The following is a 21,772-nucleotide window of genomic DNA, read 5'->3' on the forward strand; positions in this document are numbered from 1 at the left end:
CAGTTCAGCAGTACAGCCTCGAAAAGAATGACAATTTCATTTGGCTGCTAATGGAAACACAATAGAGCTTGTTCTTGATAAAGAGCTTGATCGAGAGAAACAAAAAGAGATCAATTTGCTCCTTACAGCTCTAGATGGTGGCTCCCCTCAGAGATCAGGTACAGCAGTGATACACGTCACCGTGCTGGATGCTAATGATAACGCCCCAGTGTTCAGCCAGGCCATTTATAAAGCTAGTCTGCCTGAAAACTCTCCTTTAGATACTGTAGTGGTCACAGTGAAGGCAACTGACGCAGACGAGGGAATCAATGGAGATGTGATTTATGAATTTGGACATGTTACTGAAGATGTGAAGAAAATATTTAGTATCGACCGTAAAAATGGCAAAATAAAAGTTACTGGTGCGATTGACTTTGAAACTGTTACCACATATGATTTGCGCATTAAGCAAAAGATGGTTTAGGATTATCCTCATACACAAAGGTAACTGTTGATGTCACCGATATCAATGACAACATACCTGTAATCTTTGTTAAATCTCTGGCAAATGCCATACCTGAGAACGTGTCACCTGGTACAGAGGTGGGAATCATTAATGTGCAGGACGCAGATTCTGATAATAACCAACAGGTCCGCTGCTCCATTCAGCAAAACGCTCCCTTTAAGTTGGTTCCTTCTATTAAAAACTATTATTCTCTGGTGACCACAGGACAACTGGACCGTGAACTAGTGTCTGATTACAACATTACAATCACCGCCACTGACGAGGGCTCTCCACCTCTGTCCTCCTCTAAAACTGTTCAGTTATCTGTAGCAGACATCAACGACAACCCACCGGTGTTTGAGGAACAGTCCTACAGCGCATATGTGACTGAAAATAACAAACCTGGCTCCACTTTATGTTCCGTTAGTGCTCGAGACCCCGACTGGAGACAAAACGGTACAGTGATTTATTCTCTGTTACCCGGTGAGGTGAACGGTGCCCCGGTGTCCTCCTATCTGTCTGTTAACGGAGACACGGGGGTGATCCACGCTGTGAGGTCGTTTGATTATGAACAGTTCAGGAGTTTTAAAGTCCACGTGATGGCCAGAGACAACGGTTCTCCTCCGCTCAGCAGCAACGTGACCGTCAGTGTCTTCATATCGGATGTGAACGACAACTCTCCTCAGATTCTGTACCCCGCCCCGGAGGGCAACTCCTTCATGACCGAGCTGGTCCCCAAAGCTGCACACGGAGGCTCTCTGGTGTCCAAAGTGATAGCGGTGGACGCGGACTCCGGACAGAACGCCTGGCTGTCCTATATATAGTCAAATCCACTGATCCGGGACTTTTCACTATCGGGGTCCACAGCGGAGAGATCAGGACCCAGCGGGACATTTCTGAGTCTGACAGCATGAAACAGAACCTTATTGTGGCAGTGAAAGACAACGGACAGCCCTCTCTCTCTGCCACCTGCTCCATGTATTTACTTATTTCTGATAACTTGGCTGAGGTGCCAGAACTGAAGGACATTTCTTATGATGAGAAGAACTCCAAGCTGACCTCATACCTGATCATCGCGCTGGTGTCTGTGTCCACCTTTTCCTGACCTTCATTATCATCATCCTGGGTGTGAGGTTTTGTCGCAGGAGAAAGCCCAGACTGTTGTTTGATGGAGCAGTCGCCATCCCCAGCGCTTATCTCCCTCCTAATTACGCAGATGTTGACGGCACAGGAACTTTACGCAGCACTTACAATTATGACGCCTACCTGACAACGGGTTCTAGGACCAGTGACTTTAAGTTCGTGTCATCTTACAATGACAACACACTGCCTGCTGACCAGACTCTGAGGAAAAGTCCGACTGACTTTGCTGATGCGTTTGGAGATTGTGATGCTTCTCCTGAGGTAGGAACAGGTGCCACATCTCGTTGGTCCTGTTATTAGCTGACACCCATCGAATATGTTCCATAACTGTCTTTGTATTTGGTTAATTTAGTTCCAGTTCAAAGTTTCTACAAGCTATAATGCCTAGATGTTGTTTTTTAGGTGTCCCTAATTGTGATCTAACTTGATGGGGAAAGCATTTAGCTGAGCATCTGAAATATTGATTTTAGTTGTGTTTTTTATATCCAGATTCAGTGTTTATTTTGTTTTGTTTGGAGGAAATATTCTTTCAAGCGGTTTGACTCTAATGTCTGGCTCGATTTTTTTACCGGTTTACCAATCACCAGTCATTTAGCTGTATGCACACAACCATTCTTTGCATCTCAAGCACGTTTTTAGTATTTCTGTTGAAACATCATAGATTGTCTATCTATTCCTCCGTCCATCTCTTTCTCCTCATAAATTGTTCAGTCTTTTTTTCTTCAGTATATATTGACTCTTCTATCCCAAGCTCTTCAAGTGAAATTCAATTGTAGTATGAGTGTCTTTAAATGCTGTTGGTCAGATTAGCTGTTACGTCTAAGATTATACTGTAATAAGTTTGTATTTATGAGTACACATCACTGGTGCGTTCACATGTTTGTCTAGTTGAGCTGCATCTAGTACACTGTGTCTGTCCTTTGTGCTGCCTCGCTGCTACTCTGTTGTTGCTTTTTCAGTAGCAACTTACATCCGTCCTGTTATATATTACAATTTTAAAATATAAATATGCTTATATGTTTTAGATTTTAGCTTTCCTTATATCCAGACATGTCCACTTTGTAAGTGATGTTGTTCCTCTCCATTGTTTTCAATGAGAGGAAAAAATCCCATCAGATGAAATGAGAAATATTCAACTTCTCCGTTAGTAAAATATTATGTATTTAATTGCTTCCCGAGGTCCTACAACTTACGTCTATTTTATAGTTTTCTATATTAGTAATTTAGTTATGTACCAATGCAACAAGTGCTATAATTTTCATCTAAAGAAAATAACATTTTTTTCAGAAGTGGTGGGTAGGTCCTTACATTTTGTTTTGATAACTGATGCACATGAGTTTCCCTTTTCAAACTGTTTAATTTCTTAAATTAATTTGATTCTTTTGTCATTATTATATTATACATTTTCATTGACTAATATTTCACAATGGTAATCTTAAGTTACTATGCCCCAACATTGTACGAATCACAGATTAACATACGTTGGTAGGAAACATTCATAAACATTACTAACAAAACATTTTCTGCTCTTATCTGACATGCCCGACTATAATTTGAAGAATATCTATTACCATCAATGTAGGTGAAGCTGTTATATTTTGTTTATAGATTGATTCTATTAGTCTGACACTGACATTTCTCGAAAAACATATTGCTGTTTAAATCCAGCGTCTGAATGTAGACAGACAGAGAGATGGAGAGATGGACTTATCTGGGAGCTTGTCTGTATGGCATTTAACTCCAGAATAAAAGCTAAGACCAGGGTCACATATGCTGGAATTTGTTTGATTTAGTTAAGTGACCCATATTATATACAGCATGCATCATAGGACAACAAACAAACAGTGTGTGGTCTGACATTGTTTATTGTAAACATTTGGGATTGTAATCCTACTATTATTACTATGAAAATGGATCATCTTAGAATGAGTCTGGTTCTGGTTTGTGACTTCAAGTTTGGGACATTTTACAATGACAACACACTGCCTGCCGATCAGACTGTGAGAAAAAGTCCAACAGACTTTATTGATGCCTCATGAGTTTCTGTCTTTAAACTGGGAAACAGAAATGCTGAAGGGTCTAACTTGTGTAGTAATTACTGATGTGAGCTAAAGGTTTTTGACTTCGGAGTTTTGGTTTGGTCCTATGAAAGTCGTCATTGCTTTAATATTACATCTCTCATATAGAAGTTTTAACCAAACAAGGCGTTCCCTTTTGGTGCGGACATGCTGAACAGCTCTTTAAGAATATGTTTGGGGGGTCTTAGCCTCAACCACCTTCACTTCACATTATAATGAAACGCACACATTCTTGTTATTTATGCTGAAGCTGTAAATTCTGTAGCCACATTTTTCAGGCTGTTCTTACTTTGTTTTTGTTTTTTTGTAGTCCTTCTCTCTGTCTTCATGCAAGGTTGCTCTCTTTCCGGGGATAACTTTTGAATTCCCTTCCTCTATCCATGGTGCTGAAAGCAGTTTTATCTCCAGCTACATTTTTTCAAACCAGCACTCTCCCTTTTCTGTGTGGTTAGTCTGATTATGTATTGCCACGTAGCTTTATTCTTAAAACCATTAATAATATCAAAATACTTGTGTTTTTCATAGTGTTTCTTAAGAAACCCAAGTTGTCGAATTAGCTTTTGTTTGAAGATAAATAAAGTTATTTGTGTATGTTTTTTAAAAGACCATCAGAAAATCATACACCCCAGTGTTATATCTCACAAAGTACTCAAGGTGTCAGTGTGCACTAATAAACGAGGCTGCACGGTCACTCTCCACCCTTTTTACGTCGAGAAATGTAAAGCCAGATTCCAGTATTGTGCAGCACTGGAAAAAACAGCTTGGTATAATGGCTGCAGATTAACTACTTTTCAAAATCCAAGGAGATCACGAATGCAACGTGGATTTTATTTTGTTGAAAACTTACATTTTAGTGGTCTTTTGTTTCGTCGTTATAATGGGGAACAACAGATTTGCGCTGCTCCGCGGCCTGTTGTAATTTTTCTTGCCCTCCACCTCGTCCACGGAGACGTGAGCTACTCTATCCCGGAGGAGATGAAACGTGGATCTGTAATTGGAAATATCGCTAAGGATCTGGGACTTGATTTGGGCAGACTGTCTGCTCGCAAGGCCCGAATCGATACAGAGAATAACAGTGTTAAATACTGCGGTGTGAATCTCAGCACTGGAGACTTGATTGTGCAAGAAAGGATAGACAGAGAAGGGCTTTGTGCGAAAAAGGCATCGTGTGTTCTAAAACAGGAACTCGTACTGGAAAATCCTTTAGAACTGCACCGTGTTAGTATCCGCGTTGAAGATATTAATGACAATTCACCGCAGTTTAAAGAGGAGTCACTTAAATTTGAAATTCAGGAATCGGCGGACAAGGGTGCACGTTTTCTATTGGATGAGGCGCACGACGGAGACATCGGAGAAAATGCTGTTCAGGGCTACTCACTTCAACAGAATGACCATTTCAAATTAAATGTAAACACAAAGGCAGGTGGGCGAAAGCACTGTGAATTAGTTTTAGACAAAGAGTTAGACAGAGAGGACAAAACTGAGATCATGTTATTGCTTACCGCATTTGATGGCGGCTCTCCTCAGAGATCAGGCACTGTAGTCATTCACGTCACTGTGCTGGATGCTAATGATAATGTACCAGTGTTTAGCCAGACCGTCTATAAAGCTACTCTGCTTGAAAACTCTCCTTTGGATACAGTGTAGTCACAGTGAGTGCAACTGATGCCGATGAGGGATGAATGGCGAAGTAACTTATGCATTTGACCATGTTTCGGATGAAAACCAAGTTTTCTCTTGAACCCTAAAACAGGCGAAATGAGAGTGGCTGGATCTATTGATTATGAAAAAGGCATATGAAATGCAGATCAGCGCCAAAGATGGTTTAGGATTGGCGTCCTATGCAACCTTAGTTATTGAGATTTCAGATATAAATGACAACGCACCAGTTATATATCTGAAATCACTCAGTAGTCCCATACCTGAGAACGTGTCACCTGGTACAGAGGTGGGCATCATTAACGTGCAGGACAGAGACTCTGAGAGTAACGGGCAGGTCCGCTGCTCCATTCAGCAAAACGCCCCCTTTAAGTTGGTTCCTTCTATTAAAAACTATTATTCTCTGGTGACCACAGGACAACTGGACCGTGAACTAGTGTCTGATTACAACATTACAATCACCGCCACTGACGAGGGCTCTCCACCTCTGTCCTCCTCTAAAACTGTTCAGTTATCTGTAGCAGACATCAACGACAACCCACCGGTGTTTGAGGAACAGTCCTACAGCGCATATGTGACTGAAAATAACAAACCTGGCTCCACTTTATGTTCCGTTAGTGCTCGAGACCCCGACTGGAGACAAAACGGTACAGTGATTTATTCTCTGTTACCCGGTGAGGTGAACGGTGCCCCGGTGTCCTCCTATCTGTCTGTTAACGGAGACACGGGGGTGATCCACGCTGTGAGGTCGTTTGATTATGAACAGTTCAGGAGTTTTAAAGTCCACGTGATGGCCAGAGACAACGGTTCTCCTCCGCTCAGCAGCAACGTGACCGTCAGTGTCTTCATATCGGATGTGAACGACAACTCTCCTCAGATACTGTACCCCGCCCCGGAGGGCAACTCCTTCATGACCGAGCTGGTCCCCAAAGCTGCACACGGAGGCTCTCTGGTGTCCAAAGTGATAGCGGTGGACGCGGACTCCGGACAGAACGCCTGGCTGTCCTATCATATAGTCAAATCCACTGATCCGGGACTTTTCACTATCGGGGTCCACAGCGGAGAGATCAGGACCCAGCGGGACATTTCTGAGTCTGACAGCATGAAACAGAACCTTATTGTGGCAGTGAAAGATAACGGACAGCCCTCTCTCTCTGCCACCTGCTCCATGTATTTACTTATTTCTGATAACTTGGCTGAGGTGCCAGAACTGAAGGACATTTCTTATGATGAGAAGAACTCCAAGCTGACGTCATACCTGATCATCGCGCTGGTGTCTGTGTCCACCTTTTTCCTGACCTTCATTATCATCATCCTGGGTGTGAGGTTTTGTCGCAGGAGAAAGCCCAGACTGTTGTTTGATGGAGCAGTCGCCATCCCCAGCGCTTATCTCCCTCCTAATTACGCAGATGTTGACGGCACAGGAACTTTACGCAGCACTTACAATTATGACGCCTACCTGACAACGGGTTCTAGGACCAGTGACTTTAAGTTCGTGTCATCTTACAATGACAACACACTGCCTGCTGACCAGACTCTGAGGAAAAGTCCAACTGACTTTGCTGAAGTGTTTGGAGATTGTGATGCTTCTCCTGAGGTAGGAACACATTTCATATTATTGAACTGATGTTCAAGAAGCCATTCAGGAAGTCATTCCTGTCTTTTGTTTTGACTCTTTTCAGTTGTATTTGTGAATTGCAGTGTTCTTCCAAGGTATGACTAGCCTGTTAAAATTAGTTTAATCAAATATCCATTTCTCTCAGACATTTCAGTTTTACTTTCATACACCCACCAAACTTTCTTGATTATAGATCTTTTATGTCCATAATTCTGCATTATCATTATGGTTTTTCTGTTTAAATCAATTTTTCTAAGAATACTTCTGGAAAAGTTCTTGTTAGGAACTTTGCTAATGCTCACATTTGAAAATTTCTAAATCTGTTTTAATTTCAACTGTTGTAGGTTACATTTTGATTACTATGTTTGTATTTGGGTTCAAAAGAGGTCATTATTAATGTTGTGTTTATAAATTCATGCTTCAAATCAATCTCTTTACACAGTTAACAATCTTAAATATCTCACAGCTGCAGTTTCTTCATCCTATAAATGACAGCTTACTGAATGCCTCCATAGTTACCAAGTGGCTTACTCTGCGCAATCACCATATGCTTTATTTAGACCATGAGCACACTCTCAATATGTTACCAGAGGCTACTGGAAAATTACGTTTTTAATTTAAGTCCATTTCTGGGGTTTACATATTGTTCAAGCAAATCAGGGAATACTGGAAATAATTTCCTTAATGGTCGATTAATGCCCCATTGATAAGTAAATCATGATTAACTTAATGTTAAGCTAATAATTTGTTGTTCTCTGAGTCATTTTCTCAAAACATTCTTTATCCTTTTCCATCCATTTGAAGTGTTTGTAATGGCCAAGCGCATTTTTCTGGCTGATCATTCATCATGTATCTGCTTTTGATTTGGTTTGGCCTGCATGCAAGATGACAGAGTAACATCCCTTTTTAAAGATTCTGTGTCTTGTATTGTTAGTTAGTTATTTTAGTTTTTTTTTTACAAATACAACTGCCTGTGGTCCCTTGAAATCTTGGGAGAAACAAATGCTTAATAGCGATCCAAAATATTATCTATTTCACTAATCAGCTTGATAGCAACATATTTGTTCAGTGTAACTGGGCCTTAGTAATTGGCTTCATTATATACACTGTCAATAACATATTATGTCTCTCACTCAATCACATGGTCATTTTTGAAGAGGAAATTATATCTGTGGCCATATTTGCCACCATATGTCATTTACAGTAGGCATTGTTGCTAATTATTTCTGGCAACTACTGCTCTTTCTCCATAGTCCAGGGTAATGTGTCATTATGGTATCTAGCAGACTGCTTTATGTATCTCAAGAGTTTGATGACTGATCATATCCTTAGACATGCTATTGTTGTGTAATAGTGGCACATACACCTCAGGTGGACATGGCCTGAATAATGTGGGTCTTAAAGCCAGTCCACTCCCCTTCACAAACATGTCTGCTGAACTGGCCTCTCTTGTTGTGTTGATTGCTGTTTGACCACAGCTTAAGATATAAGTAAATGCAGAGTTGTTTGTATCATACATTTAGTTTGCCAGTATCAGTGTCCTTCCTACAGATTTATCTTCAGTGCCTGTCCTAACTTCATGCTATGTGGAAGCCTCTGATTTTATTATGCAGGCCTTTTATTTAGTTATGTCTTTCTATTACTTGTGTTCTTGAGAGGTGACTAACTGTCAGACTGTATCCTGGATCTCTATTCTGACTTGAAAAGTGATTTCCCCCCCCCGACTCTGAGAAGAAATAAATTGCTGTCAGATGTTTGCTGGGCCTCACTGCCTCGTCACCATATGTTGGGGAGTAGTACAATGAAAAACTGCAATAACTGTAAATCACCAGACCATTTGTAGATTGGCAATGTTATATAACTTAGTTGTACAGTGATGGTGGAGTATTGTGTCTCCACAGCAAGTTTTGAGACTTTTTCATTTTTGTGTTTTCTTTTCTTTTCTTTGTTAGCAGTGCTTTGTCCTAAGATACAGGTTGTTTCTTAGACAGAATGTCAATAAATCTTCTTTTTTTTAACTTAATGCATGCCTCCTATTCTTTCTGGAACTTGAAAAATGTAACTTTTAGTCAACACAAGTTAAAACTGATTGTAGGATGTCAGGTCAATTGGGGACAACGACAGCCCTGCTTTCAACTGGATGTAGTTACAGATTTGGTAATTCTAGCATTTCTAGAGCCTACAGACATGGATTTATTTCACAAAGGCCTACATTTAAGTTGTGATGTAGCAGGGAAAAATGTTAATTACACTACATGTAGACTGCCAACAATACAAATAATCAAAACAAAAATCTAATAATCCCACAAAAATATAGTCAAAAAAAGGCAGGACACACATGAGACAATCATGTTCATGATACCAAACTTACCATGTGATATGATAACAAAGGTGACTAAGGTGAGCTGTGATTTTAATATACATTGCAAACCAGCACATGGATGATATTAATACAGCAGTAGCAACTCTGTGCAGTCAAGCTTGTGCTAGAGTAAATTTAGACTGCCAGCTTAGTTTAAAGAAAGCACATTTTCACCAATACATCTTCTTGTTTATGTGCCAAAATATCACCTCTTCCTAACGCAGCCAAATACTGAGCAAAATAAATAATTTTTGAAAGGCCAGGGGACCACACCTTCTGGTGTATACATCAATGTTATGATGACTGCAGCCTTTCAGTTTTACATATTTTACCAGACCACATACAGTAAAGAATGACTTGAACATGGTCTGCTCCTTGGAGAATCATCCATCGATGCTATTTATTTTATATAAGCTTGCATATAGTTATATGGAAAAAAGTGTTCCTTGAAGGAGTGCATGCTGTCCTCAGATCTTGATGTGAGCCTGTCTTTGATGCGCTGAATGAAATGCAGACCAGAACTTGTTGCAAAGGGTCTCATGGTTTGGATTATTTGTGAGTGACTGCAATTGTAAGTGTTGTAAACACTGAAGTAAGTTCGCCTGCTGTTTTATTTAGACAAATAGTGGACAAGACAACAGCAACTTTTAACAGTGTCCCTTTACTTTTTGAATCAGTGTTATTGTTGAACTTAACTCACGGTGTCGCTATTCACCAGCCTTCAGATGGTTTAATTCCTCTATCCTTTGTGGACAGACCTTCTAGTATACGTCCAGTGTGCGTTGCTATTCCTATTATGTGGTTTAGCGGTGTTTGTTGCGTCGATTCTTTAAAGGCTTAGGAACTCTCGTTTTACGATGGATGCAAAAAGTATTGCGTTTCAGTCGCGCAGTTTCTATTTCCTCCTTGTTTTGCACGCCGCATATGGAGACATGAGCTATTCTTTTCCCGAGGAGATGAAAGGAGGATCAGTCATTGGAAATGTAGCCAAGGATCTCGGGCTCGACATGGGCGCGCTGTCCACCAGAAAAGCCCGCATTGACATCGACGGGACTGATCAACGTCACTGTGACATAAACCTTAATAACGGAGAACTGATTGTTACGAACAGGATTGACCGAGAGGAGCTTTGTGGAGAAAAGGCGTCCTGCATCCTGAAACATGAGCTCGTGCTGGAGGATCCGCTCGAGCTCCACCGGATTGGTCTTCACATTCAAGATATTAATGATAACTCGCCACAATTTAAGGAAGAATTGATAAATATAGAAATTCAAGAGTCCGCAGTCAGGGGAGCTCGTTTTGTGATAGAAGAGGCGCACGATGCGGATATAGGACAAAATTCAGTTCAGCAGTACAGCCTTAAAAAAAATGACAATTTCATTTTGGCTGCTAATGGAAACACAATAGAGCTTGTTCTTGATAAAGAGCTTGATCGAGAAAAACAAAAAGAGATCAATTTGCTCCTTACAGCTCTAGATGGTGGCTCCCCTCAGAGATCAGGTACAGTAGTGATACACGTCACCGTGCTGGATGCTAATGATAACGCCCCAGTGTTCAGCCAGGCCATTTATAAAGCTAGTCTGCCTGAAAACTCTCCTTTAGATACTGTAGTGGTCACAGTGAAGGCAACTGACGCAGACGAGGGAATCAATGGAGATGTGACTTATGAATTCGGGCATGTTACTGGAGATGTGAAAAAGATATTTAGTATCGACCGTAAAGTAGGTGAGATTCGAGTAATTGGCACTGTTGATTATGAAACTACCACATCGTTTGAAATACGCGTGAAAGCAAAAGATGGGTTAGGACTGTCATCTTATGCTAAGGTAATAATTTCGATCACTGATGTGAATGACAACGCCCCTGTAATCAATTTGAAATCATTGTCGAATCCCATACCAGAAGATACCACACCTGGTACAGAGGTGGGCATCATCAACGTGCAGGACAGAGACTCTGAGAGTAACAGACAGGTCCGCTGCTCCATTCAGCAAAACGCCCCCTTTAAGTTGGTTCCTTCTATTAAAAACTATTATTCTCTGGTGACCACAGGACAACTGGACCGTGAACTAGTGTCTGATTACAACATTACAATCACCGCCACTGACGAGGGCTCTCCACCTCTGTCCTCCTCTAAAACTGTTCAGTTATCTGTAGCAGACATCAACGACAACCCACCGGTGTTTGAGGAACAGTCCTACAGCGCATATGTGACTGAAAATAACAAACCTGGCTCCACTTTATGTTCCGTTAGTGCTCGAGACCCCGACTGGAGACAAAACGGTACAGTGATTTATTCTCTGTTACCCGGTGAGGTGAACGGTGCCCCGGTGTCCTCCTATCTGTCTGTTAACGGAGACACGGGGGTGATCCACGCTGTGAGGTCGTTTGATTATGAACAGTTCAGGAGTTTTAAAGTCCACGTGATGGCCAGAGACAACGGTTCTCCTCCGCTCAGCAGCAACGTGACCGTGAGTGTCTTCATATCGGATGTGAATGACAACTCTCCTCAGATTCTGTATCCCGCCCGGGAGGGCAACTCCTTCATGACCGAGCTGGTCCCCAAAGCTGCACACGGAGGCTCTCTGGTGTCCAAAGTGATAGCGGTGGACGCGGACTCCGGACAGAACGCCTGGCTGTCCTATCATATAGTCAAATCCACTGATCTGGGACTTTTCACTATCGGGGTCCACAGCGGAGAGATCAGGACCCAGCGGGACATTTCTGAGTCTGACAGCATGAAACAGAACCTTATTGTGGCAGTGAAAGATAACGGACAGCCCTCTCTCTCTGCCACCTGCTCCATGTATTTACTTATTTCTGATAACTTGGCTGAGGTGCCAGAACTGAAGGACATTTCTTATGATGAGAAGAACTCCAAGCTGACCTCATACCTGATCATCGCGCTGGTGTCTGTGTCCACCTTTTTCCTGACCTTCATTATCATCATCCTGGGTGTGAGGTTTTGTCGCAGGAGAAAGCCCAGACTGTTGTTTGATGGAGCAGTCGCCATCCCCAGCGCTTATCTCCCTCCTAATTACGCAGATGTTGACGGCACAGGAACTTTACGCAGCACTTACAATTATGACGCCTACCTGACAACGGGTTCTAGGACCAGTGACTTTAAGTTCGTGTCATCTTACAATGACAACACACTGCCTGCTGACCAGACTCTGAGGAAAAGTCCGACTGACTTTGCTGATGCGTTTGGAGATTGTGATGGTTCTCCTGAGGTAGGAACACATTTCATATTAGTGAACTTTGCTGAAGCGTTTGGAGAATTAGAGAGGTAGTCAGAGGTATAACTACACTTGGCGTCACTTTAAACATATTTTCGTGTCAACCTTTCCATTTTTAATCAAATTTTCTTGATCTTCCAAAAGCAAAGTTTATCCTTTACTAATGTTAATAATTGGTTGTGGTGTGTAATTTTCCTTTTGTCTGACTGTCTAATTAATTGCTGTAAACGTTTTTGTAAACAATTTTAGTGTCTTTCTTAACAAGTTTTTGTTCACTTTTTCAAAAGCGATTTCATTTCAACCATGGTCATTTTCATGTTCTTTGGCTCATTATTAAATGTCTTGTTGAGTTTTAGTTTTAGATGCTTGTAAACATTGTTAGTTTTACTCTTGGTACAAATTAATACATTTTGGACACTTAAACTGTATCCATCTAGCAGGGAATTTGATATCTGTTGTCCAAGTTAGAATAATGATGTTTTCTTGATCAATTCTGTATTTAAATTTCAGGAATATTATCTATTTTAAGTTTACTCTCATTTGCTGTCATTTTGTCACTTTGCTGGGAGTGATGATTAATTTATAGATTTCTTGGTGTTTGGTCAGCATAATGTACTATTGTCCATGTGAAGTTCTGATATAGTGACATTCATTTTTGCAGAAATTGTTCTCATGTTGTCATCAAAACCCTGGTCCTCAGGTTTTACTAATTCAATATATTATCTCTTAACATCTGAAAATATCCACCTATAGTGCAGGCATTGCTTGAATCAAATGATTACTAATATATTGCTAAAATCTACCTCTATACTACTAATCAGCTGCATAAAGGCTGTGATGTGACAGAGTTCCAGTGATTATCTTTGAGAGATTCTATATGACACTCAGGTGATCTTTGTTGCAACGAAAACAACGTCTGTGTCCATACATGCTATTTTCATTTTCAATCATCATCATTAGGTGACTTATTTGCTGAAAGTCTCTGGCAGAGAAATCACTCCTCTTCATATGCACTCATGTCACTTAATACGCATGCAATCTTGTGCCACATTTATCAGAAGGAATTTGAAACTGCGCTCTGTTACACTTTTTCCTGATAGCTTCTGCTCAATGTACTTTTGCTTGAATTGTACCTCATTTCTTCATTGCTTTGGTCAGGAGTGTCTGCCACACCCAAATATACACACCCATCTTACACTTTTGGCCAGGGTATTAATGTTATAATAAATTATAGCAGACTGATATAAAAGTTGAATTCCTGAAAACCTACTGCTGTTGTCTAATGCTGGTTCTTTAGGTGGATGGCATCACCTGTAGTATGTAGGTCTTTACATTTGAATTTAGCCCACTACACTTTATAAACAGGTGTGTTTGTTTAGGCTTCTTTGTGTTTGAGTTTTGTTGTGGTTGTTTTCTTTTCTGGTCTGACCACTGTGATTGTGACATACAGATCAGACAAATGGAGAGAGGAAAAACAACAACTTATTCATTGCATTTTGACTGTTTGTACGGTAGTGTCGGCCCGATAGTGCTAGCTCAATGATATTGCCTTAATAACTGACCTTTATTTTATTGACAATGTTATGATTCATATGTGCATTTTATCCACTGTGTGTTTTCACTGTTAAGCTTCAGTCTTTGTCAATTTTGTTAGGCTATGACTTGACAAAATATCAGTCACCTTGTTCATCCAAACACAGTCTGAGTTTCATGGAGGTAGTTTAAATAGGTCATACTGACAGAATGAGGGATTTTCCCTCCCAGGTAACCCAGATAGTTTTTTTCCCAGTACAGTAACTTTGATAACAGTTGTTTTGTCTGATTTTTTTGTGTGGATTGGCTGGGTGTAAAGTTATTGGTTTTAACTACATGTGTATACTGCCAGGTCTGGTTAATTTAATGTCTTTTTTATGGTAAATGCTGGATCTAAAATATTTGCTGTTTTCTTGTTGATCCTCATTTAGGTATCTCTATTCAGTGATGGTATGAGGGGGTTTGTTTTTATCTTCCTCTCTACAGAAGAGAGAAGAGGCTTGTTCAGTCCATCTTAAACTGTATGTGATCTGGTAAGATGTTGTAATCAACTTAAATCACCATGGTATTTGTAGATCTGCAGTGTTTTACAAGTTGGTAGTACTAAAGTACATATGTTCTTTAAGGATTGTGGTATTTTTTCTTAAGCAAAATACAACACTGGAGTTATCTGCACTCTGCTTTTGCATGCAAGACATTTTATGAATCTGCACATCAAATGATAATTTTGCTACCCACAGACCTTCCTTATAGTATGTGTTCTTCTTGAATACAAGACTGGTTTGCAGGGATTACCCTTATTACAATATTTTGTGCTTGTATTTGATGCATTGGCATAACACCGTCAATAACTTGATGTGCACGTTTTGTTTTTTTTTTTTCTGTAAAGTATGAAAAAATCAGAACAAGTTGGTTGTTTTAATGTCAGAGCTGCAAGAAGAATATCACAAGAACTTATGTCTTTAGAGCAATAATGCTTTGTGTTAACTCTGGTGAATAATAATCCCATATCTCTTTAAACGCATGTTCTTGACCAGTTCATCACCTTGACAATCTATCACCTTTCAGAGCTAAGGAAGTTTAGAACCATACCACTATACAAATTATCTTATTATTATTTTTTATACTTATGAATTGCATTGTAGAGGATCTGTTTATAATGTGTCAGAAAATAACTGATATAGAGAACAAAGCCATGTTTTATTGGTCAAAGCTGACCAAAGCTGAATATGTCTCCCTCCTTCCGTGTTTCTTTGCAATCTTGGTGAAATCAAGATTACATTTAATAAATATGTATTGAGTTCACAAATAAATGAATGACTGTGTTGGGAGCAAACACCACTACTACAGAAATAAACTAAGTGGTGAAACAAAGTATCTATTACAGTAAACGACATAAAACTACAGATTTATCTTGAGACTGTAACAAATAAAGAAAACTGAAGACAGAAATCCAAAAGTCACTGCTACTTGTAAGAATATGGTGAGGAGATTCTACTCTACTTTCAGAGTTTATAGGATTTTTCCAACCTGAAGAAGAAACAGGATGGAGACTGATATCTTTTCAGACGTTTTTAGTTTATGCATCATTCTCCACACCTATACTGCTATGGTGTGATTAAAAACCAATCAGAAGTTAAGTCCACATGTAGGTGAATGTGATGATAAAACCAGAGAAGTAGTGAATTTATTGTGAATGATTTAAGTTGCAGGTAAAATTATGTAATCGTTAACTCTATAAACATTTAGTGGCTCGATTAAACTGCATAAACTCACTTCCCTTTTAAATATTACTGACTGCTACTATACTTTTTAATCCAACAGGTGTTCAGGAATTCATTAGTGATGACAGTCAATTTAGTGTTGCCACTTTTAAAAGCATTAAAATCAAATAATTACTAAGAAGTAAACAAAACTATCTGGATTGATTTTATTTTTTGGCCATACTGGATACAATCTGACGGCATCTTCGGCACAACAATAGATGATCAAACTACCACACTGAACTTGGCATGCATGCAGTTTAGGCTAAACAAATTAGGACCAGGATATCCAGTGTTAAAATATTCACGCAGAAAACCCGGTTGCCATCACATCCTGAAGGGGGGAAACATACACATACACTGGGATCACTGCACAAGGTTACATCAGATGGTTACAGTAAATATCTGCCTACTACCATAAATTATCTAGACAAAAGTCAATGTTTTAGTAGCCATGACGCAAGGTGATTGACTGTGTGAGGATATACATCACAGATCCTCACAGTAACTAAACATACTATTAAAAACATACCAGTCTGTATTTTAGACATGGTTTAAGATGTGTTTATCGAGGTTGCTAGTTTCGTGATAATGTCCTGGTCTAAACCTTATGTTTTCATGGTGGAATCAACAGTTGCAAACATAGTTTAAACTTATATCAAAGTAGAGCCAGTGTCTATTTCATACACAGATTAGCAGTAGTTATAATCAGATAGTTTGATCGAATTGATGTGTTCCTTTTATTTTTATAGTTGTTTCTTGAACTCACGGTGGCGCTATACACCAGCCTAAGGATGTTTGGATTCCTCTATCGTTTGATGTGGACGCAAATTCTTGTGCTGGTGTGTCCAGATAGCGACAGTCACTCTAGAATCGCGGTTGAAATTCGTGTTATATGGTTGAACGGTCTTTGTTCCCTTTGTTTTTCAACCTTTTAGGAACTCGTTGTCGATGATGGATTCGAAAATATTCGTGTTTCAAACGTCCGGGTTTCATTTCCTCCTCTTTTTTTTACACGCCGCATATGGAGACATGAGCTATTCTTTTCCAGAGGAGATGAAACGAGGATCAGTTATTGGAAATGTAGCCAAGGATCTCGGGCTCGACACGGGCGCGCTGTCCACCAGAAAAGCCCGCATTGACACCGATGGGACTGATCAGCGTTACTGTGACATAAACCTGAACAACGGAGAACTGATTGTTGCCGACAGGATTGACCGAGAGGGGCTTTGTGGAGAAAAGGCTTCGTGCATCCTGAAACATGAGCTCGTGCTAGAAAATCCCCTCGAGCTCCATCGAATTGGTCTTCATATTCAAGATATTAATGATAACTCGCCACAATTTAAGGAAGAATTGATAAATATAGAAATTCGAGAGTCCGCAGACAGGGGAGCTCGTTTTGTGATAGAAGAGGCGCACGATGCGGATATAGGACAAAATTCAGTTCAGCAGTACAGCCTTAAAAATAATGATAATTTCATTTTGGCTGCTAATGGAAACACAATAGAGCTTGTTCTTGATAAAGAGCTTGATCGTGAAAAGCAAAAAGAGATCAATTTGCTCCTTACAGCTCTAGATGGTGGCTCCCCTCAGAGATCAGGTACAGTAGTGATACACGTCACCGTGCTGGATGCTAATGATAACGCCCCAGTGTTCAGCCAGGCCATTTATAAAGCTAGTCTGCCTGAAAACTCTCCTTTAGATACTGTAGTGGTCACAGTGAAGGCAACTGACGCAGACGAGGGAATCAATGGAGATGTGACTTATGAATTCGGGCATGTTACTGAAGATGTGAAAAAGATATTTAGTATCGACCGTAAAGTAGGTGAGATTCGAGTAATTGGCACTGTTGATTATGAAACTACCACATCGTTTGAAATACGCGTGAAAGCAAAAGATGGGTTAGGACTGTCATCTTATGCTAAGATAATAATTTCGATCACTGATGTGAATGACAACGCCCCTGTAATCAATTTGAAATCATTGTCGAATCCCATACCAGAAGATACCACACCTGGTACAGAGGTGGGCATCATCAACGTGCAGGACAGAGACTCTGAGAGTAACAGACAGGTCCGCTGCTCCATTCAGCAAAACGCCCCCTTTAAGTTGGTTCCTTCTATTAAAAACTATTATTCTCTGGTGACCACAGGACAACTGGACCGTGAACTAGTGTCTGATTACAACATTACAATCACCGCCACTGACGAGGGCTCTCCACCTCTGTCCTCCTCTAAAACTGTTCAGTTATCTGTAGCAGACATCAACGACAACCCACCGGTGTTTGAGGAACAGTCCTACAGCGCATATGTGGCTGAAAATAACAAACCAGGCTCCACTTTATGTTCCGTTAGTGCTCGAGACCCCGACTGGAGACAAAACGGTACAGTGATTTATTCTCTGTTACCCGGTGAGGTGAACGGTGCCCCGGTGTCCTCCTATCTGTCTGTTAACGGAGACACGGGGGTGATCCACGCTGTGAGGTCGTTTGATTATGAACAGTTCAGGAGTTTTAAAGTCCACGTGATGGCCAGAGACAACGGTTCTCCTCCGCTCAGCAGCAACGTGACCGTCAGTGTCTTCATATCGGATGTGAACGACAACTCTCCTCAGATACTGTACCCCTCCCCGGAGGGCAACTCCTTCATGACCGAGCTGGTCCCCAAAGCTGCACACGGAGGCTCTCTGGTGTCCAAAGTGATAGCGGTGGACGCGGACTCCGGACAGAACGCCTGGCTGTCCTATCATATAGTCAAATCCACTGATCCGGGACTTTTCACTATCGGTGTCCACAGCGGAGAGATCAGGACCCAGCGGGACATTTCTGAGTCTGACAGCATGAAACAGAACCTTATTGTGGCAGTGAAAGATAACGGACAGCCCTCTCTCTCTGCCACCTGCTCCATGTATTTACTTATTTCTGATAACTTGGCTGAGGTGCCAGAACTGAAGGACATTTCCTATGATGAGAAGAACTCCAAGCTGACGTCATACCTGATCATCGCGCTGGTGTCTGTGTCCACCTTTTTCCTGACCTTCATTATCATCATCCTGGGTGTGAGGTTTTGTCGCAGGAGAAAGCCCAGACTGTTGTTTGATGGAGCAGTCGCCATCCCCAGCGCTTATCTCCCTCCTAATTACGCAGATGTTGACGGCACAGGAACTTTACGCAGCACTTACAATTATGACGCCTACCTGACAACGGGTTCTAGGACCAGCGACTTTAAGTTCGTGTCATCTTACAATGACAACACACTGCCTGCTGACCAGACTCTGAGGAAAAGTCCGACTGACTTTGCTGAAGTGTTTGGAGATTGTAATGACTCTCCTGAGGTAGGAATATGTTTCATAGCATCTGTTCCAGATTCTTGAAAACGACACACACACACACACGCACACACACGCACACACACACACACACACACACACACACACACACACACACACACACACACACAGCTGACCTGTCTCTGTTTGTTCATGTGAGTGGTCTTTGTTAGGACAAACTGCTGTCAACCAGGGGAATATCTTTGAGTGTTTTGGCTCGTTCCTCTGTCCTTGGTGCTGAACACTGATTTTCTGACTTTTGGTCTTCTTGACCTCCATCTTCTCTACAGTTAACAGCCAGCTATTTTTTTTTTTTCGTTATCCAGTTTAAAGCAAGTAATCATGTACTCATTTGGAAATCAGAAGGACATTTTTATATATTATTTTATTGTTCATCATTATATTTTTCAGTTATTTTTATTAAAAAGTAAGTTTTTACTGTAATTTGTAGGAAGAGGAAGGCAGACATTCACTTTTGTTTATACATGTATTCCTCTTAAAATGACAGATGGATATGCAGTAAAACTGCATGCTATGCTACAGTGGACTGCAATGTTTCTCTCAGTTACCCTCCTACATTAGCATTGGATGCAATATAACTAATAACTAATAAACAATAACTAAGTTTTTAACAAACATGTTTGTGGTCAAATTGAAAGCAGAGGACACTGATGACAGATCTCATGCTGAAATACTGTACCAAATATCAAGGGATACACACTCAGAAGTGTCCTCCTTCCTCACCATCAACTCAGAATCTCGCCAATTAAAAAGCTGTTTTACTGAACATTGAGTTTTTGGCTCAAGAATAAACACACCTGTACATAGATAACCCAACATCTTCTACATACAACTTAAATCAGTATAATGTTTATTTTGCTGTTAAATTGTATTTACTATACAAACATAAGTCCCGTTGTTTCGAGTGACACAACACTGTTCAGTGTTTTAACTTTAGTTAATTTCCCACACACCAGACCTGTAGTAAAAGTAAAGCAAGTAACTAAGTGACATAGTACTATGCATTTCTCAAACAATAGCCCAGTGTTCTTCTCAGTAAGTTTAAATTCTATCTCCTACCAACTTTACTTTGTCTCAGTAACTCTAGATGTATTTCTGTCAAGCAGGATCAGTAGAACATGTCCATTGATTCAACAGGCTAAATTAAATTAGATGTCATTGTGGTGTCTCTAAGCTGTTTGCAATATGTTTCTAAAATCAGTGGGAATCTCTGCCTCCCTAGCTGTGTGGTCACACTGCCATTAAGATTACTTCAAGCCTCTGGGCGAACTTTATTTTGTATTTATCGACGGTGATAGGGGCAAAACAAAAAGTAAACTTGCACTGGTATTATCCTTTTTAAACTCTTAATGTTATAGAGAATGCTGGATATTGACAGAGCTGATGATTGCAGTAGCCTCAGTTACTTTCACTAGTCTTTACTTAGGGGTGCAACAGTTTAAGTTGTTTAAACATGCATTTTAATTTTGTTAGTTGACAGTGTGCTTAACAGTGATCTATTTCATATTGCCAAATTATTTGAAACATTGCAAATCTCTCATATTTTGCATATATATCACAAACAAAAAACAACTTGTCAGTTCAGCTGCCGCTTCTTAGAACATCTGGAGCTTTGCAATGGTAGTCTTTCCCTCAATCTTTACAGAGTGAGCATAACTCACTTCTCCATAATGAATAATAAGTAACTCTTTATTCAGAGTTTCTCTTATTTGCATATATTGATGTAAGAAAACATTTACAATATATTCAGTCAGACCTATATGATAATAAGGGGATGTTGTGCATGTTATTGCCCAATGTCTATAATAACATTACAATACACTGTACATTGAAGTAAGATGATTTAGTTTTGCATTTTGTATACCTCACATGGCTGATTCAACTGTCTGTATGTGTGATGGTGTGTGGAGAGAAACTGTTCTTCTGTTGATTGTTTGGGTGTAGAGCGCTCAGTAACACCTACAAAGGGAAGATGTTGAATCAAGTAATGACCAGAGTTTGAGGTGTCTGCAATAATTCTCAGAAAACAAGTTCTGTACACTGGGCATTTGGCACCAATTAACAGACCTGATTGTGATATATGTGAGGTATTTGGGGTCTTTTTCTTGTTTTTAAAATATATATTTATTGTTTAATATGTCTTCGTTTTTATTGTTTGTATGTGAATTTGTGCTTTACCTACATTTACCTAAATATTCATGCCAATGATGCTAATTGAAATGAAAAATGAGAGAGAGTGTGTGTGTGTGTGTGTGTGTGTGTGTGTGTGTGTGTGTGTGTGTATGAGTGAGTGTTGTCCCCTGCCATTTCCACAGTTACACTGCGTGTGTTCAACTCCGATTCAGTGTTATGCAATGCAAAAGAGCACCACAAACTATTGTCTGAAAAGTGTAGTCACAGGGATTGGTCATCTCTGAGAATATCAATAATAGTTTATTGATAAAAAAAGCTTTGTAACATTTACATAGTTCAACGTGATAACAATTACAGTAGCATGTATCTCATTGCAGACTGCTCTGTTGTAATTTTCATCTCAGTCTCTTGG

General features: G+C 40.2%; 2 protein-coding genes and 1 pseudogene across 2 annotated transcripts in view; all 3 read left to right on the forward strand.

Moving 5' to 3' along the window:
- Positions 1 to 21,772, forward strand: part of LOC119889225 (protocadherin gamma-A11-like) — a 261,420-nt gene that overhangs the window by 69,766 nt on the left and 169,882 nt on the right.
- LOC119889259 (protocadherin beta-16-like) overlaps positions 1 to 21,772 on the forward strand; it is a gene marked incomplete in the record, with an annotated part of 73,367 nt that overhangs the window by 45,895 nt on the left and 5,700 nt on the right.
- Positions 4,469 to 7,614, forward strand: LOC119889258 (annotated as a pseudogene).

This window comes from Micropterus salmoides, unplaced genomic scaffold, assembly GCF_014851395.1.
Source record: "Micropterus salmoides isolate LMB-PRFRI ecotype aquatic unplaced genomic scaffold, ASM1485139v1 Ms_hic_scaffold_5, whole genome shotgun sequence".
Lineage (NCBI taxonomy): Eukaryota > Metazoa > Chordata > Actinopteri > Centrarchiformes > Centrarchidae > Micropterus > Micropterus salmoides.